Source organism: Pongo abelii, chromosome 1 (genome assembly GCF_028885655.2).
Source record: "Pongo abelii isolate AG06213 chromosome 1, NHGRI_mPonAbe1-v2.0_pri, whole genome shotgun sequence".
NCBI lineage: Eukaryota > Metazoa > Chordata > Mammalia > Primates > Hominidae > Pongo > Pongo abelii.
The window spans coordinates 59108120-59123908 of NC_071985.2; the positions used below are offsets into that span (position 1 = coordinate 59108120).

The 15789-nt window shown below is 33.5% G+C and overlaps 1 long non-coding RNA gene across 1 annotated transcript in view; it reads right to left on the bottom strand.

The window, feature by feature from the left end:
* Positions 1 to 15352, bottom strand: part of LOC129060201 (uncharacterized) — a 165415-nt gene extending 150063 nt beyond the window's left edge. Inside the window, exon 1 of the long non-coding RNA XR_008526731.1 lies at positions 15205 to 15352. This is a non-coding gene — a long non-coding RNA (uncharacterized LOC129060201). The remainder of the gene's footprint in view (positions 1 to 15204) is intronic.
* Between the last annotated feature and the right edge of the window lie 437 nt (positions 15353 to 15789).

Consider the following 15789-nt stretch of genomic DNA (forward strand, 5'->3'; position numbering starts at 1 on the left):
TTATGCTATAGAATAGTAGGTATTATTCATTCTTTCTAACTAAATACAGGAGTTAACACAGCTAGGACCACATAGACTTTAAAACCAGATCTATTTTAAAGTAGAATTTGAAGTAGTGTATCACAGGAATGCTCTATTGGGTGTCAGAGAGGAAATGTGTAATTCATGGAAGTTGAATTTCCAACATAGTATTTGATTGCTTCCAGTAACACTTTGACTGTATTTTCATAGCTTGATATCTTTTCTTTCCTACCCCCCATATAAGCTGCTGTAGAAATAATGTAAACACAGCTTAGCATTGATCATTTCCTGACCTTAAACTAAATTATTTAGATTTTTTCTTCATTGATTTCCAACATTTCAAAGTCAACCTGGCATTTAACTAATACACATCTGATACCTTCCTTTCTCAAATGTTAGCGAACAGGTTCTACTACCCCAGCAGACCTTTAATTCCAGTTATATTAATCTACCTATTTGTCCTCAACATCTTCTTTACTCTTCATATGTCCCTGTATTCATTCCACCTTTCCTTTACCCTGGAGCACATTTACTTAGCCATATATATTTATTAAAATTCTTCTAAAACTCAAAGGCAAATTGAATCCTACAGCCTCAAAGAAAACTTTCTAGATTCTCATAAGAAATGTTTTTTACCACTGAATCATTCTGAAGAGTAAGAATAAAATCTCATTTACCTGTGTCCATTTATTTACTCCCTACACCTCCTCGCCCCAAAAGGAAGAGTGGCAAACAAACTTTACAGTTTTCTTTTCTTTTTTTAACTTTTACTTTAGGTTCAGTGGTACACGTGCAGGTTTTTTAGATTGGTAGATTGTGTGTCACAGGTGTTCAGTGTACAGGTTATTTACTTTCCCAGGTAATAAGCATAGTACCTGAGAGGTAGTTTTGTGATCCTCTCCCTCCTCTCACCCTCCACCCTCCAAGTGCACATGTGTCAACGTGTACTCAATATTTAACTCCCAATTATAAGTGAGAACACGTAGTATTTGGTTTTCGGTTTCTGTTTCTGCACTATTTTGCTTGGGATAACGGCCTTCAGCTCTACCCATGTGGCTGCAAAGAACAAGATCTTGTTCTTTTTGTGGCTGCATAATATTCCGTGGTGTATATATACTACATTTCTTTTTTATCCAGCCTACTATTGATGGGCATTTAGGTTGACTCCATGTCTTTACTATTGTGGATAGTGCTGTGATGAACATATGCATGCAGGTGCCTTTATGGTAGAAGGATTTATATTCCTTTGGATATGTAGCCAAAAATGGGATTAATAAGTGGAATAGCAAATCTGTTTTAAGTTTTTTGAGAAATCACCACACTGCTTTGCACAAAGACTGGACTATGACAGTTATTACTCAACTATTTGACATGTTGAATCTGGTAAATATATCACGGTTTTGAAGCTGAATTTAAAGTTCTTATTCATATATTAATATAAAGTTCTTATTCATATATTAATATAAAGTTCTTATTAAAAGACATTATATAGTGCATTGCTATATGGAAAATATGCAATATGATATATGTGGTAAATATGCTATATTTATTCTATTTCCATAAATACTTTATTTCAAAATGAAAAACTTCAACAATGAAAATGACAATTTAAACTGTTTCCTAGCTATGTAAAAAGTTGGCACAACCAATTAGTTTAACAAAAGCTTAGCTTTGAAACTATTTTATCCAAAGTAATAATTGCCTTCAGTGCTGGTTTCCAAGCTGTGCTCCTGGTAGTCCTTGGAATTCTGTGAAGCTCTTTTAAAGGCCACCATAGCCCTATTCTCTTTCTATTTGGTCAAACTACTCTTATCTGAATTTTTTAAATAATGTGTCATAGTAAGATTGTCATTTGAAATTATGATTTTTTTTGTAAAACCTAAATAAATATCTTATTTGAAATGTATTGGTTAAAGTCAACCATGAGAGTATAAATAGTCCATTACTTCATGTCTTTGCCTCTCTTTACAACAATATATTAAATTTTAAAAAGCTGACTAAAATTGTTTCTAGAAATCATCTTTGGATAAATATAAACAATGCAAGAGCCCAGAGGTTTATATCAAAACTTTTAAAATGTTTTTTGTTGTTGTTACATATGTAATTCACCATAGGATAGTTTTAGGGCAGTAAGTATTTCTATGCTATAACTCTTTGTTTAGGAGTCTTAGAAAGTATGAACATTTGTTTCTTATAAAAAAAAGATGAGAATAATATCTTAAATTCCTGTATTCATAAAATAGCTCTTTTTAAAAATAACATTTATAAAGTCTATGCTATTAATATGACTAGAATATATAATGGGATTATTTTATCATGAAATTATAAATATTAACAAACATGATATACGATTAAACATAGTTGTTAAAGTTTTTTCTGTTTACTTTTATTCATTAAGTTTAATCAATAGTAATAATTTATATTAACCTGATTTTTCAAATGAAAATGCTAACTTCTAACACATTTTGCTGTCGACTAACAAATACAAATGATGATTAAAGCCCACTGATTCAGAAGTGAACTATAGTTTATACTTTAGTCATATGAATTGATATGTTATGTGAAACTGCTTTCTAGTAAATCCATTTTCAAGCAAGTTGCTAGTTAAATTTTTAAGAGAGGTTTGATATAAAAGGGTAAGAAAGAAACAACTGACTGGCTTAGTAGATATCAAAGTGAAAAAATACTCCTAGACAAAAATATATTTAGCAGAGATTTGAAAAATGTATGAGGTAGAAGTTGATATTCAGACCCGATTGAATTTTAGTAAAACTATTATTTGTTTTGAAAACAAACACAGATCAGAAATCTGGATTTAATAATGTACTGGCCCTTAGACCAGAATTTTATAAACATTACAAAACAAGTTTATCTTCAGGAAGATTTCATGCTTTCTTCTTGAAAAGAGAACCACACATCCACAGAAAGGGGAACTAATGATTTGGGGAGAAATAAGGTATTTAGTGGAGAATATTTAAGTAATTAAGCTTGTAAGACTTTTGCTATGCCTGTAGATGACAGGACAAGAAAGAAACCCAAAATGGAATCAGATTTCTTCCTTTATAATCACTTAACATATAATTTAGATTAAGTCATTATAAGTAAAGAACAAGTACTATTCTGAAATAAACAAAGAAGTAAGGTCAAATTTGATCAAATGAATTGATAAGACAATGGATGAAGTTTTACCATTAAGAATCCTGGTAAGACCTTTTTATGTATAGAAATGCCATAGGTAAACTGCAGGTTTGAATATAGAAAAGTGTTATACTAGTCAACTGACTCAAATCTGTGTTAAAAATTATTAAGATGCCTATCCGTGCTTCCAACTCATATTGACAAGGCTTACACTTGATGTAAAGAAAACTAATTCTTATATACCAGAGTAGTTATATTAGTAATTTTTAACCAAAATTATTTGACTGAATGATAATTGGTTGCAAGTAAAAAGACATAATTCAATTAAATCAATTTTGACTTAATAAAAATAAGGTACACTATATACTTGACATATGGAGTTTGTGATAAATTATGGGTCAAGACATTAATTTAATATGTTCTATTCCTTACCTCTGAGGCAAATATCACATATAGTAGCATTTTAAAAAAACTGGACATACTGCATAATATATTAATATTAGATGTATTTTAAATATCAAATTAATACTTTCATATGTATAATAAAAATAGATTGTTTCATTATTTTCATGAGTAAGGCAAAGGTAAACCATTAGATCTTTGTATTATAAGATTACAACTTGTGATAATAAAATAATTAAGGTCATTGAAGATGTTTTAGAATTTCATAGTTATTTACTTTCAAATAATTATTATGGGAGTAGATTGTGCAAATGATAATACGGTTCTAGTAGAATATTAAAATGACTACTGCCTGTGGTAATTATTATGGATGGTGATTAAATTGAGTTTGAAGTGGTATTGTTTGCAAATATATGGTTTATGATATAACCAATAGAAAGATACATTAATTAGAATTACTAAGAGCAGTTTCATATTTATTATAAATTTCAAATCAAATATTGAGAAAAAAGTTTACTTTTCTGTTCTGATTATTTTATATTTAGTAAAAGGGATCTGCAGAACTAATGTATTTCTTTCAAACATGAAATGTCTAACAAAGACATTTTAAAATATTTGTATTAAAACCATAAAAATAAAATATTTTTAGATCTTCTGACATATGCCTTGCCATGCTTCTGTGTATAAGAACTTTTTCTCCTCTTGTTAAACACATGTAAAAAGAATATTTAAAAGTAAAATAAATTAAAATCATTTGTATAATTTCTAATTTATGACTGTGTATGCAAAGGAAATTATTCTAATTCCTGTCTCAGAAAATTACAAATGATGGACTAGAAAATAAAGCAGACCATTTACACTGGCAGAGAAACAGAATGTGTCTTCTAACTATATATCAGCAAGTATTTTCATTTCAGATACCGAAAGAATATGATAGAGACGGAGGGGAGGGAGAAAGGTGGCCAAATAGAGGCCTCCACCAATTGTCTTCCCCGTAGGAACATCAAATTTGACAGCTATCTACACAAAATAGCACCTTCCTAAGAACCAAAAATCAGGTGAGCAATCAGCATACCTGGTTTTAATTTCATACTGCTGGACATGGCACTGAAGAGGGTAGGAAAAACAGTCTTGAAGCACTTACATCACAACTTTCTCATCCTCTAGCAGTGGCCCATTAGCATGCAGAGAGAATCTGTGCACTTAGGCGACAAAGAGTTCAGCAATTGCGGGAACTCAGTGCTATTATCATGGGGCAAAATGTGGAGGGAGCCCACAGAGGGAGCATTTATGCCAGCTCTAACCAGAGAGGATCAACCTATCCAAGAAGTTGGAACTTAAGTTTTGGTAAACCTCGTTGCCATGAGCTACACTGCTCTGGGATTCTAAATAAGCTTGAAAGGCTGTCTAGGTCACAAGGACTGCAACTCCTAGATAAGTCATAGTGTCATACTGGGCGTGGAGCCAGTGAACTTGTGGGGCATGCAACCCAGTGAGACTTGAGAAGTGACAGTTAAAAAAGGGCTTGCACCACTCCTCCCCCAACCCTGGCAAATCAGAACACAGCTCTGAAAGATAGCCCTTCCTTCTGCTTGAGGAGAGGAGAAGGTAGAGTAAAGAGGACTTTGTTTTGCAACTTGGATATTACTTCAGCCACAATAGTAGAGGGCACTGGGCAGAGTTGTGAGGACCCTATTTCAGGTTCTAGCTCCCAAACAATGTTTCTAGATACACTCTGAGCCAGAAGGGACATAACTGCCTTGAAAGGAAGGACTCAGTCTTGGTGGGATTTATCACCTGACTGAAGAGCTCTTGGGTCTTGAATAATCAGCAGTTGTAATTAGTTAGTACAAACCGTGGGCCTTGGGTGAGACTTGGAGGTGTGTAAGCTTCAAGCATGACCCAGCATATTCACAGCTCTGGTGGCTATTAGGAAACACCCCTTCTTCTTGAGAAAATAAGAGGGAAGAATAAAGGGAACTTTGTCTTACAGTTTAGGTGCCAGATTGGCCACAGTGAGAAATAATACTAAGTGGGCTTTTGGGGCCCCCAATTCCAGGCCTTGGCTCTTGGACAGCGTTTCTGAACCTACTCTGGGCCAGAGACTAGCCCACTGCCCTGAAGAGTGAATGTGTCACTGTGTCACATGCCCCACAAGTTTACTGGCTCCAAGCCCAGTACGGCACTAGAACTTGCCTAGCAGTTGCAGTCCTTGTGGCCTAGACAGCCTTTCAAGTTTATTTAGAACCCCAGAGCACTGTAGCTCATGGAAATGAGGTTTGCTAAAACTTTAGTTCCAGCCACTGGGATAGGTGAGTCCTCGCTCGTTAGGGCTGGCATAAATGCTTCCTCTGTGAACACGGGTTGAGTTCTGCCCAATGATAGCAGGCCTAGCAACATTCACCACAACCTGACTGAAGAGACCTTGGGCCCTAAGCAAACATCAGCAGTACCTTGGCAGTAGTCCACATGGGCCTGAAGTGGTGATAGACACAAGTGGAGACTTCACTGCCCGAGGAAATGGGAGGGAAGAGTTGGAAGAACTTTGTCTTGTGATTTTGATGTCAGCTGAGCTGCAGTGAAATAGCACATCATGTGTTTTATTTGGGTTTCTGACTTCAGGTACTGGCTCTCAGAGAGCATCTCTGGATTTGCCCAGGACCCCAAGTAACTTGCTGCCATGAGGGAAGGACATAAAGACATCTGAATAGCTCTTAGTACCAGCTGATCATACAGCCCTAGAGTCTTCAGCAAACACAGCTAGTAGTAGCCAAACAGTGGTTACAATGGGCTTTGGGCGAGACTCAGTGCTTTACTGACCTCAGGTCTGACCCAGCACAGTCCTAGTGGTGGTGGTCACAGGGATAATTTTGTCACCCCACACCCAGCTCCAGGCAGGTTGGCACACAGAGAGTTTCCATTTTGCGGGAGAAAGTAAGGGAATAGAACAAGAGCCTCTGCCTGGTTATCCAGAGAATTCTTCCAGATTGTATCCAAGACCACCAAGGTAGTACCTCTACAAGTCTGCAAGAACTGCAAAATTAATGGGCTTGAGGTGCCCTCTACTGCAGATACAGCTGCAGTGACCAAAAACTTAAATCACAACACCCAAGTCCCTGCAAATACCTGCAAAGCCTTCCTAAGAAGGAAGGGTACAAACAAGCCAAGACTGTGAAGACTACAACAAATGCCTAACTCTTCAATATCCAGCCACCAGCAAACATCCACAACCATGAACACCATCCAGAAAAAGATAATCTTACCAAATGAATTAAATAAGGCACAATGGACCAATCCCGGAAAGCAGAGATATGTTACCTTACAGATAGATAATTCAAATAGCTGTTTTGAGGAAATGCAAAGAAATTCAAGAAAACACAGAGGAGGAATTGAGAATTTTATCTGATAAATTTAACAAAGGGATTTAAATAATTAGAAAGAGTCAAGTAGAAATTCTGGAGTTGAGAAATGTGATGAACATATAGGGTCTCTTAATAGAAGAACTGATCAAGCAGGAGAAAGAATTAGGAAATTTAAAGACAATCTCTATGAACATACACAATCAGAGGAGACAAAAAAAAAAGAACAAGAAACAATGAAGTACACCTACAGGATTTAAAAACATAGCCTTAAAAGGGCAAATGTAATAGTTATTAACCTTAAAGTGGAGGTAGAGAAAGAAACGGGGGTAGAAAGATTATTCAAAGGAATAATAACATAAAACTTCCCAAAACTAGAGAAAAATATCAGTATTGAAGTACGAGAAGATTATAGAACACCAAGCAGATTTAACCCAAAGAAGACTATGTCAAGGCATTTAATAATCAAACTCCCAAAAGTCAAAGATAAAGAAAGGATCCTAAAAGCAACAAAAGGAAACAAAACAAAACAAAACAAATAACATAGAATGGAGCTCCAGTACTTCTGGCAGGAGACTTTTCAGTGGAAACTTTACAGGTTGGAAGACAGTGACATGACACATTTAAAGTGCTGAAGGAAAAAATAATACATTTACCTTACAATAGAATATCTGGCAAAAAAAATTCTTCGAACATGAAGGAGAAATGAAGACTTTCACAGACAAACAAAAGCTGAGGGATTTCATAAACACCAGGCCTGTCCTACAAAACAATGCTAAAGGGAGTTCTTCAGTCTGAAAGAAAAGATGGAGCAACAAGAAATTATTTAAAGGTGTAAAAGTCATGGGTAATAGTAAGTGCAGATAAAAATACAGAAAATTATAATACAGTAATTGTGGTGTTTAAATCACTCATATCTTGAGTAGGAAGATGAAAGATAAACTAATCAAAAACATTAACTATTAATACAACAACTTTTTAAGACAGCACAGTAAGACATAAAAAGAAACAACAAAATGCTAAAATGCGGGGAGGTGAGTTTAAAATATGGAGTTTTTATTTGTTTTCATTTTGCTTGTTTGTTTATTTATGCAATCAGTGTTGATTTGTCATCAGTTTGAATAATAGGTTATAAAATAGTATTTGGAAGCCTCATGGTTACCTCAAATAAAAAAAAATACAACAGATACAAAAAATAATATAAATAAATTAAAACATAACACCTGAAAAAAAATTACCTTTACTAAAAGGAAGACAGGAAGGAAGAAAATAAGGGAGAGAAAGAAGACCAGAAAACAACCAAAAAGCAAAGAAGAAAATAAGAGGAGTAAGTCCTTACTTATCCAAAGCAACATTGAATTTAAATGGATTGAATCCTCCAATCAAAAGACATAGAGTGGGTGGCTAAATGAACAACAACAACAAAAAAGAGCCATTTATCTGTTGCCTCAAGAAACACACTTCGCCTATAAGGACACACAGACTGAAAATAAAGGGACGGAAAGAAGATATTCTATGCAATTAGAAACCCAAAAGGAGCAGGAGTAGCTATGCTTATAACGAACAACATAGATTTCAAGATAAAAACTATGAAGGCTATTATATAATGATAAAGGGATCAATACAACAAGATGATATAACAATGGTAAATCTATGTGCAACCAACACTTGGAACACCTAGGCATATAAAGCAAATATCATTAGAGCTAAAGAGAGAGAAAGATCCAAATACAATAATATTTGGAGACTTCAGCATCCCACTTTCAGTATTGGACAGATCATCTGGACAGAAAATCATCAGACTTAATGTGCACTGTAGGCCAAATGGACTTAGTAGATATTTACAGAATATTTCATCAAATGGCTACAGAATAAACATTCTTCTCCTCATCACATGGTTAATTTTCAATGATAGGTGATATTTTCAACCATAAAACACGTCTTAAGATATTCAAAAATATTGAAATAACATCAAGTATTTTCTCTGACCACAATGGAATAAAACTAGAAATTAACAACAAGAAAAATTTTGGAAACTATAAAACACAAGAAAATTAAATGGTATAAACCTAAATGACCAGTGGGTCAATGAACAGATTAAGAAGAAAAATATTTTAAATGTCTAAAAAAAATTATAATGAAAACACCACGTACCAAAATACATGGGATACCACTAAAGCAGTAGAAAGAGGGAAGTTTATAAGTGCCTACACCAAAAAAAAAAAAAAGAAAAAAGAAAAAACCTAATAGCCAACCTAACGTTCATCTGAAAGAACCAGAAAAGCAAGAGCAAACCAAATGCCAAGTTAGTTGAAGAAAAGAAATAATAAAGAACCAAGTGGACATAAATAACATTGAAACAAAGAAAAATACCAAAGATCAACTAATTGAAAACTCATCTTTTTAAGAAGAAAATAAATGAGAGAGAGAGAGAGAGAGAGAGAAAAGACCCAAATAAATAAGAGATGAAAACAGACATTAGTGCTGTTAGTGCAAAATTTCAAGTGATCATTAGAGGCTACACTATATGCCAATAAATTGGCATACCGTTGCTCAAATTAGTCTCTAAAGAGGAAATGGATAAATTCCTCGACACATACAAGTGAACTGTGAAGAAATCCAAACCTGAACAATCCAATGACAAGTAGTGAGATCAAATCTATAATAAAACGACTCCAGCAAATAAAAGGCAAGGACCCAATGGTTTCACTGCTCAATTTTATCAAATATTTAAATAACATATGCCAATCCTACACAAACTATTCCAAAAAATAGAGGCAGAAGGAATACTTTCAAACCCATTCTATGATGCCAGTATTACCCTGATATCAAAACTAGACAAGGACACATAAAACAAAAAACTACAGGCCAATATCTCTGTTGAACATTTATGCAAAAATCCTTAACAAAATACTAGCAAACAAAATTCAAAAATACATTAAAAGATTCTTCGTCATGACCAAGTTGGAATTATCCCAAGGATGCAAGGATAGTTCAACATAGGCGTATCAATCTGTGTGATATATTATATCAACAGAATAAAGGACAGAAAACAATATGATCATTTTAATTGATGTTGAAAAATTATTTGATAAAGTTAAACATCCTATCATGATAAAAACTCTAGAACTTAAAATATAATAAAAATATATATTAAAAAAACTGTAAAAAAACCTGGGTTTTTTTACAGTAGAGAATGAACACATACCTCAGCATAATAAAAGCCATACCTGACAGACCCAAAGCTAGTATCATACTGAATGAGGAAAACTGAAAGGCTTTCTTCTAAGATTTGAAACATGACAATTATGTCCACTTTCATCACTGTTATTCAACATAGCACTGAAAGTTCTAGACAGAGCAATCACGTAAGAGAAAGAGATAAAGGGCACCCAATTGAAAAGGAAAAAGTCAAAGTATCCTTGTTTTCAGATTATATGATTTTATACTTGGAAAAACCTAAATAATCCACGAAAAAACTATTAGAACTGATAAGCAAATTCAGTAAGGTTGAAGGGTACAAAATTAACATATAAAGTCAGTAGCATTTCTATATGCCGATAGAAAACAATCTGAGAAGGAAATCAAGAAAGTAATAGCATTTATAATAGCTGAAAATACAATTAAATACCTAGAGATCAACTTAATCAAAGAATTTAAAGATTCCTATAGTGAAAACTGAAACATTGGCAAGAGAAGTTAAAGTGAACGCAAAAAAAAAAAAAAAATGGAGAGGTATTCTATGTTCATGGATTGAAAGAATCAATATTGTTAAAAATGTCCATACCACCCAAGCAATCTACAGATTCACTTTAATCCCTATCAGAATACCAATGACATTCTTCAATAAAGTAGAAATAACATTGTAAAATTTGTATGTAACCATAAAAGACCCAGAATAACCAAAGTTATAATGGGCAAAAGCAACAAAACTGGGGAAATCATATTACATGACTTCAAATTACACTACAGAGCTATAGTAACCAAAACAGCATGGTACTGGCATAAAAACAGACACATAGATCAATGCAACAGAAAACAATACCCAGAAACAAATCCATACATCTACAGTGAACTCATGTTAGACAATGGTGTCAGGAATATACAATGGGAAAATGACGGTGTCTTCAATAAATGCCCCTGGAAAAAGATTGATATATATATATGCAGAAGAATGAAACTAAATCCGTGTTTCTCACCATATCCAAAAGTCTAATTAAAATAGTTTAAAGACTTAAATCTAAGATCTCAAACTATGAACGTAAAATAAAACATTGAGTAAATTCTTCATTACATTGGAGTGGGCAAGGACTTCTTGAGTAATATCCCACATGCACAGGTAGCCAAAGCAAAAATGGACAAATTGAATCACATGAAGTTAAAAAAGCTTCTACATAGCAAAAGATACAGTCAACAAAGTGAAGAGACAACCCACAGAATGGGAGTATTTCCAAACTACCCATATGACAAGAGATTAATAACCAGAATATATGAAGAACTCAAACAACTCTATTAGAAAAAATCTAATAATCTGATTTTTAAACTGGGCAAAATATCTGAATAGACACTTCTCAAATGACATACAAATGATAAACAGGTATATGAAAAGGTGCTTATCATCGTTTATCATCAGAGAAATGCCAATCATAACTACCATGAGATAGCATCTCACTCCAGTTAAAATGGCTTTTATCCAAGAAAACAGACAGTAACAAATGCTGGTAACCCTCTTCACAATAGCTAAAATTTAGAAGTGACCTAAGTTTCCATCAACAGATAAATGGATAAAGAAAATGTGATACATACACACAATGCAGTACTACTCACCATAAAAAAGAATTAAATCCTGTCATTTGCAACAACATGGATAGAATGGAAGCCATTATGTTAGGTAAAATAAAGCAAGCACAGAAACACAAACTATGCATGTTCTCATTTATTTGTGGGACCTAAAATGAAAACAATTGAACTCATAGACAATGAGAGGAATATGGTGGTTTACAATGGCTGGGAAGTGTAGTATGGGGTCAGGGGATGTGGATATGGATAAGGGGTACTAAAAAAACAGAAAGAATGAATAAGATCTACTATTTGATAGCACAATAAAGTGAATATAGTCAATAATACTATCATATACTTTTAAGTAACTAAGAGTACAATTAGATTGTTAGTAATATAAAGAATAATTGCTTGAGGTATTGGATACCCTGTTTACCCTAATATGATTATTACATATTGTATGCCTGTATCAAAATATCCCATGTACCCCATAAAAATATATACCTACTAGGCACCAAAAAAATTAAAAGTAAAATTAAAAAATATATATATAATAGAAATTCTAGAACAACATATAAAAATCTATGTGCATTATAAAGCTGATATACCAAATTACTAAAGCAGAGATAGTCTTCTTAATACATGATATTGGGATATAAGTGCATAAATGTCTGGAAAAAGATGAAATATGATTCATCCCACGTCACAAAAAAATGAAGGAGTAAACTCCAAATGTGTTTATCAGAGATCTTAAAAGAAAAATAAGTTTATAAAAATACTAAAAATAATTATTGGCTAATTCTTCTACAATCTGGGAAAAGACCTTCTAACTATGATGGTAAATTCAGATGTAATAAAAGAAACTATTGATATATTTGATTATATAAATACAAAAGAAAACTTTCGCAAAGCAAAAACAGCACAAGTGATTTCAAAGACAAATGACGAACTATGAGAAAATATTTGTGACTTTTTGCACAGGTAAAGGCTAATATCCATAATATTAAAAGAATTTTTAAACATCAAAGGGTAAAAAGAATAAATATGTAGCAATATCAACAAAGGTTACAAACAATTCTAACAAATAATATAAGACTGACTCAAACATATAAAAAGACTTTCAACTTTATTAAGATAAATGCAAATTAACACTGCCTAGAGTACTATTTCCTACTCATTAGATTGGCAAAAGTGAAAATCTTGACAATCCACTGTTTAGTGAAGTCAAAGGAAAAGAAATAATCTCATTTAAGGTTTGTGGAAATGCAAAATAGTATAACTCCTGTGGAAGGCAATTTAATATTACTTAACATATCTGCATAGGTAATGTATTAATCTGCTGGGACGCCATAACAAAATATTGCAGAGTGGATAGCTTAATCAACAAAAAATTCTTCTATTACTGTTCTGTAAGCTACAAGTCCAAGATCAAGGTGTCAGCGATTTAGTTTCTCTGAGTCCTCTCTTTTTTGGCTAGAAGGTGGCCATCTTCTCACTGTGTCCCAAGTGGTCATTTCTCTCTGTGTGTACACTTTTTGTGTCACTCTGTGCTCCACTCTAAGGGCCCCATGTTAACTTTATCACCTCTTTGAAAGCCCTAATATAGTCATATTCTGAGGTACTTGGGGTTGTGCTCCCGCATATAAACTTTGCGGAGTAACAATTTAGCCCATAAGAGGTAGACAGCTACTTTTCATCCCACCTACTCCACTTCCAATAATTTACCCTGGAAAACATCTCTAATAATGAAAATTAGATACGGACAAGATAGTCACTGAAGCATCATTTACAAGTAATCACAAAATATGTGAAACTATGTAAATGTCCAGGTATAGAAAATCACTAGAATCTATTGTAGTGTATTAAGTGTAGAGTTCAGCCTGGCTATGAAAAAGAAGAAAGAAGATCTCCGTGAATGATTTGGAGTGAGTTTTAGGAGATATTGTTAAGTCCAAAATGCAAAGGACATGTACAGTGTACTAAATATTCTGTCAGAAAATGGGGGGAAATATATAGTTATATATGAAGATAAACATCCACACATATTCACACACACTTACATAAACATACACATATGTGCATACACCCATCCATACATACCTTTATGACCATTACAAAAGGATACACAGGAAGGAAAAACCAGAAAACAATGAAGTCAAATACCTGCAAAGGTTGAAAATAAGGGTGAACGATATATGAGAAAGAGTAACAATTTTTTGGGTTAAACTTTTTCCATGTTTTGACTTTTAAATTATGTCGTATGTATTTTTAAAGGAAAATTAAATCAACTAGAATGAGAAGGGAAAAAATAAGCTGGAACAAACACTGTAATTATATTTCAAAAAGAATAGCTACACTGAAAAAAGTAACAGACGGAAGAAAAGGAAAAAGGAAATAAGAAAAAGTACTTTAATCTATGAATAAAATATTTAACTATATGCCTTCAGTCTTAGGTAATCAGGAGATGACAAATCTCTAATTTGTGTGTGTGTATATATATGTATATATATATATGTTTGTATTCATATGAATGAAACAGCTCTGAAAACATTTCAGATGTCTTATCAAATTGATCTAACAAGTAAATGTGTTGATTTTGTCTAAAGTTGGGTTTTCACCGAGAAAGAAGAGATATACACACATGAAATAGAGAAAGGCAACAAGAACTCCATGGGGATAGACTGAAATTGGTGGGATAGGCGTGAACTCATGATTCTAAAATATCCATATATATGTGTACATGCATTTATAGTTATTTATGTGTCTCTATGCACATATGTATGTATGTTTATGTACATATATATAAAAGTATATGCACACATTTTCTTCCACTATCTGGTAAAAAGCCTAGATGCTAAGACACTCCAGTAACAATGGGAGCATATGCTCAGGTCTTATTTTCTAATATCTTTTTATTTTTTCTTTTTTTGAGAGGAAGTCTTACTCTTGTTACCCAGACTAGAGTGCAATGGTGCAATCTCGGCTCACTGAAACCTCTGCTCCCGTGTTCAAGCAATTCTCCTGCTTCAGCCTCTTGAGTGGCTGGGACTACAGGCATGTGGCACCACACCAGCCTAATTTCTGTATTTTTAGTAGAGACGGGGTTTCACCATGTTTACCAGGATGGCCTCGAAGTCCTGACCTCAGGCGATCGCCCGCCTCGGCCTTCCAAAATGCTGGGATTACAGGTATGAGCCACTGTGCCCGGCCTTAATATCATTTTTAAAAAGAAACCAGGGCTCCACAAAGAGTGGTAGATTCCAGTCAGAGTAGAGTAGAGACCAAAAAAAACTTGAAATATGTCCAAAAGTAAGAAAATACTAAAAGAAATGATATTACCTGTCCTAAGGATAATAGCTAGTCCTAAAGTACAGACATGGGACAATTTGAGCATGAAAATAAAGACAGCAATCAATTGTAAACACTTGAGTAAAAAAGAATTCTTAAATCTTCAGAAATCCTAAATATATACATGCATAAATGAGACAGGAATACTATTTCTTACCTTGAAATGCTGAGTGCTTCTTGATAAATGCAGATTAAGTGATGCCATTTAAATATTAGGTTGGTGCAAACCTAATTGCAGGTTTTGATATTAATAAAAATTATTTATTTTTTGGCAAATTAAAGGCTGGTGAAAGAAGTATAGTCACAAACGGTTAAAAACTTGGGGAGGGAAGTTCTGAGCAAAAAAAAAAAAAAAAAAAAAAAAAGAAAGCGAGAGGGAGATATCTGCATGAACTTAAAGTGTGTTTCCACAGACTACAAGGAAACGAACAGTAACTACAAAAGAAAAACAAGCAACTGAAATTAATATCACTGATGAGCAACAGGCAGACATCACATGCTTCATGAAGTGATGTTCTGAAAAGCACACAACATACCTTTTATAGTATTCTGGCTGAAAATATATAAACTTGTTTAAATCATGAGATTGTATCAAACAAAATCAAATTGAAGATTTGTTTTTATTATTAAATAAGGGGGAGTGGATTTGGAGAACTATAACTGAAAATGTCATTGTCGATAAAATGGCCTTGGAAATACTTCAGGTTAAAATACACTTGAGATATATGACAACTTAATGTCA